The following is a 13104-nucleotide window of genomic DNA, read 5'->3' on the forward strand; positions in this document are numbered from 1 at the left end:
GGGTGTGTTTCTGTGCTGCAATTGTTAAGAGTATGAAACTGTTTGGCTATCTGTTGAAAAAGTACCACTTTTCTTCGTGATTTGCTGCTGTACATACCGTATTTTTCAGAGTATAAGATGCAGCAAAGTTTTAAAGAAAAATTTTTTTTTAAAAGTTTTTGCACTCCGCAAACCTCCCCAAAATGGCCCGTTTTCGTGAAAATGGGGGAAATCTTGCAGGTAATTAAGCAATTTAAGTCAGGGAAAGCACCAGGTACAGATGGCTTGACAGCGGTTTACTATAAAAACTTACAGTTAGAAATGGTAGAACCTCTTAGAGAATTATTTAATATGATTCAAATGGAAGGTAAAGTGCCTCCAACTTGGAAGACAGCGTTTATATCTTTGATACCCAAAGAAGATCAAGATACTACTCAACCCAAAAATTATAGACCTATTTCATTACTGAATGTAGATTATAAAATTTTTACTAAAATATTAGCAAATAGGTTAATGTTGGTTATTCAACAATTGATACACACGGACCAAACAGGTTTTATACAGGGGAGACAGATGAAAAGTAATGTCAGATTAATTATTAATGCATTAGAATATTTGGGAAAGGGCCCATTTTTTTTTAAAGGGCATGAATAGCCCTTGTAGAGTGTTCCAGGGGGTGGGGTGGGGCAAAAATGAGCAAAAAACTACCTGTTTTTTGCAAAAATGGGCCGATTTTTTGTCAAAAAAGGGCATGGATAGCTGTTCTGACCCCCCCTCGTCCCACACCAACACACACTCCGAGCCAAAGATAAGTTACGGCATTTAATTAACAGACAGACAGGTCCTTGGCAGCAAACCCGCACAGACAGGTTTGGGTAGCAATCCAGCACAGATAAGCCGTGGTGGCAATCCAGTCTGCCAAGCTCACAATAATGTTCTCCGACATTAGTTCCTGTGTTGACTTCTGCAAAAGGGGCGTATGCACAAGCAGTCCTCTTATAGTCTGGAGAGGAGCCTAATTACCACCAGCTGGGTGCAATTATCTCCTGTAGCTGCATAATTGTTCCTTACGCCTATTATCTCTCGGCCGAGCATCTAGGAACAACGCCCTTGGCTCCTCTCCACTGCTGTCGTCCGGATCACACTCCCTTGTCTCCTCCCCACTGGTCCAAGGCTCAGGCGCCTCCTGGTGGCCAACCAGCCTCTCTGTGCCCTGCTTGGAGTCGGAACCCTGTCCAGGGTCCTCCACATCCTCCAAAGCCAACTCATAGGGCCCCTCGCTGTCAGAGTCTGGTGGCAGCTCCAACGGCTCCTGCTGGGCCACAACAGATAGCTTTTAGGAAGCCTATAGAGTGCTGCAAAAAAGGGGCCTGTTTTTTGCTCATTTCTGCCCTCCCCAGCCCCCAGGAGAACTCTGAAAGCCTTCTAGAGTGTCTGCACAGCCATTTTGGTGAAGGGGTAGGGGTTTGGGCCCCCCAAAAATGCTGTATATAAGATGCACCCAGATTTTCAGCCTCTTTTGAGGGAAAAGGGTGCATCTTATACTCCGAAAAATATGGTAATTCCATTTCACTGCTATAGGTTGCCCCAATCTTCACAAGATGTGTGGATTTCAATTCCCAGAATCCCCCAGCCAGCTTTTTTTTATAGCAGGGGAATTCTGGGAATGGAAATCCACAAATCTTACCTTACCAAGGTTAAGAAACACTGCCCTAAAACAATCAGGTGCTTTAACCAAGATTTTTAGAACACGCCTGGCCGACACAACACTATATCACAGCCTACCGTTGACGCACGCCTGAATTGAGAAAAGCACATTTCATCTCACTCTAAACAAACCACGTGATGGTTTAGTCTGCATCCGTAGTCTTACAGCGCCACGGATCAAAGGGCCTTGCCGATCATTACTCTTACAGGCACCGGATCTTGGGTGGGTACCAGTTACGAGAGATGCCAGCCTGATTAGTTTTGATGGGAAATAAAAGGCGCCACTAGATGGAAACCTTAGCCGTTTTTTAAAAAAACAAACAGCCTCCTTTAAAGCAACCAGATCTTTGCCCAGAACAGGCTCAGTTTGATAAATGCATGGAGTCATCCCAGCCCTTCCGTTGTCAAACCGATTCAAAGAATCCGGTGGATTTGATTTGCTAAATCAGGGCAGATTTTCCAAATACAAACCCTTTTGCGGGGGGCAAGATGCCGACTCTGTAAACTGCTTAAAGAACGGCTGTCACACACTAAATGTTATGGCTGTTGCTCTTCCGTCCATTTCTTTCTTTCTTATATATGCAAACTCTAAGACAGTGATCACCAATTGGTGGTCCATGAGAAAATGTGGGGGTTCGGCAGAAAAATTATTTGCATTTTTATATTGCACTAGATCAGGGGGCCTCAAACTACGGCCCCTGGGCCAGATACGTGCAATGAACGTTTTGTTTTGCTGTCTCCCCCTTCGAGGTCTTTCTGTGAGGATCGGAGGGGGGCCGAAATTCTGACTTGGGGTCTGCTTCAGCCTCCTGGTGAGGGGCTTTGGGTGAAGGCTGGAGGGAAGCATCGCTGGTGGCGAAGAGCTGGAGCGCCTTGGGACTGCATCATGGCCTGGAACTGGCTGACCACCTCAGGCCAGTGAGCCTCCAGGCGCCTGTACCTGGCCTTGCACTCCCGCAGATCTTCCCTCTGCTTGGAAAGCCTATGCTCCTAGTCCTCAGTGAGGTGCTTCCGCTGAGCCTCCTTCTCGGCCAGATCCAGTTTGAACTGAGCTGTTTTGCCAACTCTTTCTCCCGGCGGCTGCTTAGCTCCAGCAACTGCTTCCTGTTGGAGCCCTAAGGAGCCCCGGGTGGCCAAGCAAGGAGTGGCGGGGAGGAGAGGGGCAAGTGGACCCCTGTAAGGCGCCCCTTGACATGAGTAACATTGAGTAGGCCATACCCACCCAGTCACATGACCACATAGCCACGCCCACCCAACCAGTCATTAGGCAGATCATATTAGTGGCCCCTGAGGTCCGAAAGGTTCGTGACCCCCACTCTAGTAAGAATCCCACTGTCTCACTCTTCACACTGGCACAGTTTGTGTCAGGCGGTTCTTTCACCCAAAGAGAGAGAACTAAGGAAGTGAATGATCCAAAGTCTCCTTTTCACGGACCTGGGTCCCACGTCCAAGACCAAGGAAAAGCTTCATGGCAAGAGCAAATATTCTTGAGGGAGCCCAACAGATGTGGGTTCCTACCAGTTTGCACCTATTCGGTAGAACCAGTTCGTCAAATCTACCGAACCGGTTAGAAGAGGTTCCACCAGTGGACCCGGAAAGCAGGCCACACCTACAGAAGAGGTTCCAAAATTTTTTGAAACCCACCACTGGTCCTTGGATATGATTATTCTACACTATCATATTTCTCATATTTATAAAACTGCCTCTGTGAAAGGTAAGGATGACTACTGCGTTTGTGGTGCAATCAGAACATTGCGTGTGTTGAAGTTGTTTTAACGCAAACCAAAGATGCCTTTTAAAAAACAAGTTTACATCATATTCTTCTGCATGCCAGTGCTGTGTGGGAGGTAATTTAAGGTGGTTCTGACAAGTGTCGTCGGCATCTTCATATCCGGTCACATGGGCTGCAAGCCACTCCCACAAAGGAGGCCACACCCACAGAGTAGGTTCGAACAATTTCTGAAACCCACCACTGGAGCCCAAGAACAAATTTGAATTAGAAGATGGAGGAAGGAGACCGTCAAGCAAGGAATAACCTTTAAGGAGGACATGGATCTGACCTCCCTTATACTACGTATAACTCCAAAGCACCTGAGGGCAGGACAAGAAGCAACGGATGGAAACTAATCCAAGGAGAGAAGCAACTTAGAACTGAGGAGAAATTTTGTGACGGTTAGAAGAATTAATCAATGGAACAACTCCCCTCCAGAGGTTGTGAATGCTCCAACACTGGAAGTTTTTAAGAAGAGGTTGGATAGCCATTTGTCTGGTGTAGGGTTTCCTGTCTAACCAGGGGGTTGGACTAGAAGACCTCTAAGGTCCCTTCCAACTCTTCTATTCTACTTGGAAGACCCTGAATAGGTTGACAGTTGGAACATCTAAGTGAAGAACCAATACATTCAACTGGAAGTTCTTGTTAGTTGCAAAGTCGTGTCCGACCCATCGTGACCCCGTGGACAATGTTCCTCCAGGCCTTCCTGTCCTCTACCATCCTCTGGAGTCCATTTAAGCTCACACCGGCTGCTTCAATGACTCCATCCAGCCACCTCATTCTCTGCCGTCCCCTTCTTCTTCTTTTGCCCTCCATCGTTCCCAGCATGAGGCTCTTCTCCAGGGTGTCCTTCCTTCTCATGAGGTGGCCAAATTCTTTGAGTTTCCTCTTCAGGATCTGGCCTTCTAAAGAGCAGTCAGGGTTGATCTCCTCTAGGACTGACCGGTTGGATCGCCTTGCAGTCCACTCACAGGAGTCTTCTCCAGCACCAGAGTTCAACGGCCTCCATTCTTTGGCGCTCAACCTTCCTTATGGTCCAACTTTCGCAACCATCCATTGCAACTGAAGTTCTTAGCAGATAGCAACACAGTGTGTGATTGCGGGGAGAGACAGAGCTCCATTTGCCGGTATGTTGCCTACTACCAGAAACATGTACCGATAATGACTTCTTTTTGGCCAATGACAGCGCCAAGAAGGGGGCTTCATTCTGGCCGTTTAAAGTTTGATCTTAGACGTGGAAGACGAAGAAATTGGTGAAAAATTGCTGCGAACGTGACTCACAGAAGTCGACTTTTTTTCCCCAAATCACCCTGTCTTACAGACGGAATCCGTTAACCTCAAGCCCCATGAACCACGATTCCAGCTTGCAATATTCAAGATGTACGGCTCCAGGCGCCGGTCCTGTTTGTAGGTTACCGGCACAAGTAGATGCCTGCCAACGGATTAATCTATTAAACTCCTCCGCTTAATTAGCAAAGATGCTTCCAAATCAGTTGACAAACCCTATAAAGAATGAGAAGTTTTGCACACACAAAAAAAACACCAACCCATCATCATTTCCTTTGTAAAGAATCAAGGTTCTGGATGGAACTTTTCAGAGAAGATTTAATATTCATTTTGCTCTTGGCAGACATCCTCTTGCTAATCTGAATGGGCCAAAAAAAAAAAGGTTACGTTGCCGGAGGCAACCAGAAATGCTTGCATGAAGATTTGATGAACAAGCAAAAGGGTTTCCTTGAAGGAAACAAAATGGTTAGAAGACAAGCCCACTTTAGAAACGAGTCACAGGCAGACTTCGTATCAGCAGCTCTCTCTCTTCCCCCCCCCCACCCCACAGATAGGAGGGTGGGTGGGGCGGCGAAAACCAACTCTGGAGAAAGATTATGTTTGAAGCAGCCACGAGGGGCTTCAACCCAATTAAAGAAATATGAATCACTTAATCATCTGCGTTTCAGTCTATCAGGTCGATTTGCATACATTTGCTATGGACAAAAATAATATTCATGTAATGATAAAGAAGCATCTCTCCCTCCCTCCCCCCCCCCTCTCTCTCTCTCCCTCTCCCTCCCTCTCTCTCTCCCTCCCTCCTTCCCTCCCTCCCTCTCTCTCCCTCCCACCCTCTCTCTCTCCCTCCCTCTCTCCCTCCCTCCCTCCTTCCCTCCCTCCCTCTCTCTCCCTCTCTCTCTCCCTCCCTCCCTCTCTTTCTCTCTCTCTCTCTCTCTCTCCTTAAGAAAGGAGCTATCATGGTTTGTTTCCTTTCACAAACCCCAGCGATCACTCGGCCTAAGAAAGGAGCTATCTTGGTTTGTTTCCTTTCACAAACCCCAGCGATCCCTCGGCCTCAGAAAGGAACTATCATGGTTTGTTTTCCTTTCACAAACCCCACCGATCCCTCGGCCTAAGAAAGGAGCTATCTTGGTTTGTTTCCTTTCACAAACCCCAGCGATGACTCGGCCTCAGAAAGGAACTATCTTGGTTTGTTTCCTTTCACAAACCCCAGCGATCACTCGGCCTCAGAAAGGAACTATCTTGGTTTGTTTCCTTTTACAAACCCCAGCGATCCCTCGGCCTAAGAAAGGAACTATCTTGGTTTGTTTCCTTTCACAAACCCCAGCGATCCCTCGGCCTAAGAAAGGAGCTATCTTGGTTTGTTTCCTTTCACAAACCCCAGCGATCCCTCGGCCTAAGAAAGGAACTATCTTGGTTTGTTTCCTTTCGCAAATCCCAGCGATCCCTCAGCCTAAGAAAGGAACTATCATGGTTTGTTTCCTTTCACAAACCCCACCAATCCCTCGGCCTAAGAAAGGAGCTATCTTGGTTTGTTTCCTTTCACAAACCCCAGCGATCCCTCGGCCTAAGAAAGGAACTATCATGGTTTGTTTCCTTTCACAAACCCCAGCGATCCCTCGGCCTAAGAAAGGAACTATCTTGGTTTGTTTCCTTTCACAAACCCCAGCGATCCCTCGGCCTCAGAAAGGAACTATCATGGTTTGTTTTCCTTTCACAAACCCCACCGATCCCTCGGCCTAAGAAAGGAGCTATCTTGGTTTGTTTCCTTTCACAAACCCCAGCGATGACTCGGCCTCAGAAAGGAACTATCTTGGTTTGTTTCCTTTCACAAACCCCAGCGATCACTCGGCCTCAGAAAGGAACTATCTTGGTTTGTTTCCTTTTACAAACCCCAGCGATCCCTCGGCCTAAGAAAGGAACTATCTTGGTTTGTTTCCTTTCACAAACCCCAGCGATCCCTCGGCCTAAGAAAGGAACTATCATGGTTTGTTTCCTTTCACAAACCCCACCGATCCCTCGGCCTAAGAAAGGAGCTATCTTGGTTTGTTTCCTTTCACAAACCCCAGCGATCCCTCGGCCTAAGAAAGGAACTATCTTGGTTTGTTTCCTTTCGCAAATCCCAGCGATCCCTCAGCCTAAGAAAGGAACTATCATGGTTTGTTTCCTTTCACAAACCCCACCAATCCCTCGGCCTAAGAAAGGAGCTATCTTGGTTTGTTTCCTTTCACAAACCCCAGCGATCCCTCGGCCTAAGAAAGGAACTATCATGGTTTGTTTCCTTTCACAAACCCCAGCGATCCCTCGGCCTAAGAAAGGAACTATCTTGGTTTGTTTCCTTTCACAAACCCCAGCGATCCCTCGGCCTCAGAAAGGAACTATCATGGTTTGTTTTCCTTTCACAAACCCCACCGATCCCTCGGCCTAAGAAAGGAGCTATCTTGGTTTGTTTCCTTTCACAAACCCCAGCGATGACTCGGCCTCAGAAAGGAACTATCTTGGTTTGTTTCCTTTCACAAACCCCAGCGATCACTCGGCCTCAGAAAGGAACTATCTTGGTTTGTTTCCTTTTACAAACCCCAGCGATCCCTCGGCCTAAGAAAGGAACTATCTTGGTTTGTTTCCTTTCACAAACCCCAGCGATCCCTCGGCCTAAGAAAGGAACTATCATGGTTTGTTTCCTTTCACAAACCCCACCGATCCCTCGGCCTAAGAAAGGAGCTATCTTGGTTTGTTTCCTTTCACAAACCCCAGCGATCCCTCGGCCTAAGAAAGGAACTATCTTGGTTTGTTTCCTTTCGCAAATCCCAGCGATCCCTCAGCCTAAGAAAGGAACTATCATGGTTTGTTTCCTTTCACAAACCCCACCAATCCCTCGGCCTAAGAAAGGAGCTATCTTGGTTTGTTTCCTTTCACAAACCCCAGCGATCCCTCGGCCTAAGAAAGGAACTATCATGGTTTGTTTCCTTTCACAAACCCCAGCGATCCCTCGGCCTAAGAAAGGAACTATCTTGGTTTGTTTCCTTTCACAAACCCCAGCGATCACTCGGCCTAAGAAAGGAACTATCATGGTTTGTTTCCTTTCACAAATCCCAGCGATCCCTCGGCCTAAGAAAGGAACTATCTTGGTTTGTTTCCTTTCACAAACCCCAGCGATCACTCGGCCTAAGAAAGGAACTATCATGGTTTGTTTCCTTTCACAAATCCCAGCGATCACTCGGCCTGAGAAAGCAACTATCTTGGTTTGTTTCCTTTCACAAACCCCAGCGATCCCTCGGCCTAAGAAAGGAACTATCTTGGTTTGTTTCCTTTCACAAACCCCAGCGATCCCTCGGCCTGAGAAAGGAGCTATCTTGGTTTGTGGAAGTGTCGGTGGAAGCCCAGGAACAGAGGCCCGATGCTTTGATCTTAGGTACCACACGGCAGGTGGACCTATCTTCCTAATTCTGGATCCTCGCTTTCCAACGGCCATTAAAACTGGCACCGAGCCCTCCTGAATGCAATTGAGCCTGGCAGACATTCCAAGGCAATTCAAAATAAATGACTTCACGTCCAAATAATAAGTAATAACAATGTTAGCCCTGCATCGGCACGGGGTTCGCGGAGGGAGGGAGCAGATTCAAATACAATATTAATTTTAGGGATATGAGTGACTCGGGAGAGGGATACAAGTAGGGGAGCAAACACCTTCCTATCCCCCCCTCCCTTCATATCCCCAGGCAACCGGCTGCTGTTCACCTCGGCGGCGCGGCAATTATGTGGCATAATGACTGCACTGCAAATAAGCAGGGAGATTTTATTAAACCAAATGAGCAACTCATCTGCGTCTTATTGCGGTTTGATTGACAGTGACGAGTGTCGAGCCGACACGGGTGTGGAAATGACAAAAGAAGCGGGCCCGCAAAGCTCTTGATAATGTTACTCTCGATCAAGTTGCTTGGGCAAAGCTCTCCGAGTCAATAAAAGAGAAAGGAAAGAGAAAGAGGAGAGGAGGAGGGGGGAGAAAGACAGGGACAGAGAGAGAGAGAGAGAGAGAGAGAGAGAGAGAGAGAGAGAGAAGGGGAGAAAGTAGGACAGAGAGAGAAGGAGAGAAAGAATGAAAGAAGAGAGGGAAGGACAGACACACAGAGAAGAACAGAGAGAGAGAAGGACAGAGAGACGTGAGGGAAGGACAGAAAGAGGAGAGACGAGAGACGAGAAAGAGAAGGAGCAGGGGGAAAGAAAAAGGACAGAAAAAGAAGGACAGAAGAGAGGGAAGGACAGAGAGAAGGAGAGAGAGAAAGAGAAAGAGAGAAAGTAGGACAGAAAGAGAGAGGAGAGAAAGAATGAAAGAAGAGAGGGATGAACAGAGAGAAAGAGAGAAGGACAGAGAAGAGGGAAGGACAGAATGAGGAGAGACGAGAAAGAGAAGGAGAGGGGAAAAAGAAAAAGGACAGAAAAAGAAGGACAGAGAAGAGAGGGAAGGAGAGAGAGAAAGAGAAGGACAGAAAGAAGAGAGGGAAGGAGAGAGAGAAAGAGAAGGACAGAGAGAAAGTAGGACAGAAAGAGAAGGAGAGAAAGAATGAATGAAGAGAGGGAAGGACAGACACAGAAGAACAGAGAAAGAGAAGGACAGAGAGGAGAGGGAAGGACAGAAAGAGGAGAGACAAGGAGAAAGAGAAGGAGAGGGGGAAAAGAAAAAGGACAGAAAAAGAAGGACAGAGAAGAGAGGGAAGGGCAGAGAGAAAGGGAGGGAAGGGTGAATATTAATTTGCCACCGCCGGATGCCCAAGCTGGGAGATCGGGGGGGGGGGGTGTCAATGAGTGGGAGGAGAAGGGTCTGGACGGAAGACGCCGCGTTGCGTTGGCATTTCATCTGAATTTCCAAACTGCCTTCTCCGAGTCGTACAGATCTGGCAATAATATATTAATATGAAAAGTAAAGGTCATTGCACATAACGGTTAAGCTCCCTGAGCTGCGCCTTTCCATCAGCAACAGGCTTATGAAGAAACGGAGAAGAAAACAAAAGACACCCTTGCAGATTGACGGAATCGAGGGGTGAGGCAGTTTAGGGGAGGGAGGGAAGGGAGCCCATTTCAAGCCCTTGATTGCAAAGCGGCACCCGGCTCACATCCAAATCCTAAGCAGAACATCTTAAAAAATAACCAGCTTCTCACCCAGGAACACGAAACTCCAGCTTCCAACGGGCGGTTTAGCACTAGCCCTGAGACTTATATACCGCTTTCCGGTGCTTTCCAGCCCTCTCTAAGCAGTTTACAGCGTCAAGTCTATTGCCCTCAACAATCTGAGTCCTTGTTTTACCGACCTCGGAAGGATGGAAGGCTGAGTCAACCTTGAAGCCAGTCAGGATCGAACTGCTGGCAGTCGGCAGAGTTAGCCTGTAACATTAATATCATTCATATTTATACAAGTACCATTTCTATGTTCTCTAATATACTCTATATTATATAGTGACTTGGAATATAATCATATTTACGGATTTATACAGTGTTATCGTATTTGTTGTAGATAATACTTAACTCTTATACCTTGTGTCTATCGTCCAACCATTTAATACCATCTACTCCACACTTTATAAGACTCCTGATTTTGCTTTATCCTTCAGTAACCTTGGAACTTTTAAGATATGTAGACTTCCAAACCTCTTCATTGAGGTTACTACTAAGGTTGCCGGGGCCAAGATTGAGAAATACTGAACCCAACGGTTCAGCGTTTTTAAGTTAGTAAGCCGCCCAGAGTTTCCCTGTGTTAAGATGGGAGGGTCAATAAATTTTACAATTATATAAATAAATAAATAAAAATAAAAACTCTGAGCTACAGATAGTCTCTCTCTCTCTCTCTCTCTCTCCCTCCCTCCTTCTCCCTCCCTCCCTCTCTCCCTTTCTCTCTCTCTCTCTCTCTCTCTCTCCTCTATTGGCTACAGTTCGTAGTATTTAAATCCCATAGAAATCAGCTGGATAAATTTGTTAACATATATTTCAATGCCTATGCAAGAATGAGATCTTCTCTTCCTCCTCCTCCTCCTCCTCCTCCTCCTCCTCCTCCTCCTCCTCCTCCTCCTCCTCCTCCTCCTCCTCCTCCTCTCTCAGACGAAGTTGCATGTTTCAGGTTTTTAAATGTGGTTCATGAAACAAGCCATATTTGGCGGAGGTTCACACAATGCTTGAACCATATGATGAGTATTTGGGGGAAGAAGAGGAAATACGGAGAGAGAAAGAAAAGGAGGGAGCAAGGCAAGGAATTACAGGGAGGAAGGAAGAAAAAGAAAAGAAAGAAAAAGAAAGAAAAAGAAAGATAGGGAAGGGAATGAAGAAAGGAAGAAAAAGAAAGGGGAAAGAAGGAAAAAGGGAAAAAAAGAAAAGGAGGGAAAGGAATGAAGAAAGACAAAAAAGACAGAAAGAAAGGGAGGGAGGAAATGAAGGAAAAAGAAAAGAGAAAAGAGGGAGGGAAGGGAATGAAAAAAGGAAGAAAAGAAAGGCAGGGGAAGGAAGGAAGGAAAAATGAAAAAAGAAAAAGGGAGAGAATGAAGAAAGAGACGAGGGAAAGAAAGAAAGAGAAAGAAAGAAAAGAAAGAGAAAGAAAGAGATGTAGCTTTAGGCCTTATAGTCCAGAAATCCCCCCCCCTCCCCCTGTCTCTTCCGTAGCGGCTGATTCCAGTCCTTTAGAAAAAAATCAGCTTACTTATGAGATATTAGAAGCTTTATTGCCTCCTTTAATATTCGTGACCATCACCAAGAAATGTATCACAACTTGGCATTTATGAGTGCTAGGCACAAGTAAGGGGCATGTTATTTGATTTGAATAACAGCTCGGAGCTACCGTTTGAGTCGAGAAATATATTAGTCAGAAACAATCTCATTTAATAACACCGAAACTAATAACAGGGGGAGAAAAAGTATCCAACTTCTTCAAAATTGAATTTATGAATATTGCTTAGCATGATTAATGATCAAAAAACCCCAGACCTGTTTGTCATGTTATTACCACATTTTTCCACTTATTTAAATGCAAAACTGGAGGCTCAGATTTCCTGTTGCTTTTCCTACTGGGCTAAAAGAAGCCATTACATAGAGAGAGAGAGAGGGGCTCGGGACCCCCTGATAAACTTTAATTACAAGGTCAGGTAATCAGGTTATAATCAAATCGCCTCGCATAAAACGTGTGTTTGATATTAATCAGAGGTAATTTTACAACTCTGTGTTATTGTACTTCGAAAATGAAAATATTTCATTTTCATTTAAAAAGTCATTGTAGGACTTTCGCCCTCTGTCTTCTCTGTGGCTTAATTTGATTCTTAAAACTTCTCCGTCTGTAATAAGGTCTGCCTATCTCTTCGAAAACGAAGGGAGTTTGAAAAATCTGCAATACTGCAGATTAGAAAGAGAAAGAGATGGGCAGGAGATGAAGGGATGCATACAGTAGGTGGCCCCAGAAATATAAGTGCAGGTGGAAATGGAGGTATTAGTTTCAAAAGCAAATAGCATTTAATATATATGCCAGGAGATATTGAGATATTGAGAGAGAGAGGGAGAGAGAGAGAGAGAGAGAGAGAGAGAGAATGAATTATTATATTGTAATTTTACTCCTATGTAAACTATGTAGAAATTTTAGTGAAGGGAGGTTTTTGCATCTTCAAATAAGTATTTTAAAAAATTCTTTCCTTAACTAATATTCCCTGCAAAGAGAATCAGTTTCTCCTTTAGTTCTAGTTAGAGGTTTGTGTATGTTTAAAACAAACCCTCAAACTAGCAACTCAGACAAACAAACAGTAAATAACAGGGTAATTAAGAAAGCTCGGCTCCCACCAAGACTTGACCTGGCAAACTAGGTCCATATAGAAAGAGAGCAAATCCCACCCCCTTCTAGCACTGATGATGTTACCTACTTGAGTCATGAAATGTCGGCAAGAAAAGCACCAGGCTCCTTCATTTCAACCCTGAGCTACAAATATTCCCTTCTATTGAATCAATTTTGTCAGGTCAGGAAAGCAAGATAATAATTTTCAGAAAGTTAGTAACACTCTGGAGTATCTGCAGAACCAGCTCCATTTGAAGCCGGGGTTCATTGTGGGCCACTTGATGCTGCTCCCTTCTTCCCCCCCCCCTCCCACGCTAATCCTTCACGGAGAAGTTTTTCCAGTACTCTGGATGGAAAAAAAAAGGGGGGGGGTATGAGAATATTACTTTGTTGGGCAATAAATAGCAGAGTTCCCCATCTGCTTACTTGCTCATAAGCCACCTTAAGTTTAATGGACTTCCTGAAAAACAAGGGATATGATAGATAGATAGATAGATAGATAGATAGATAGATAGATAGATAGATAGATAGATAGATCAGAGATAGATAGATAGATCAGAGA

Source organism: Thamnophis elegans, chromosome 14 (genome assembly GCF_009769535.1).
Source record: "Thamnophis elegans isolate rThaEle1 chromosome 14, rThaEle1.pri, whole genome shotgun sequence".
Classification (NCBI taxonomy): domain Eukaryota; kingdom Metazoa; phylum Chordata; class Lepidosauria; order Squamata; family Colubridae; genus Thamnophis; species Thamnophis elegans.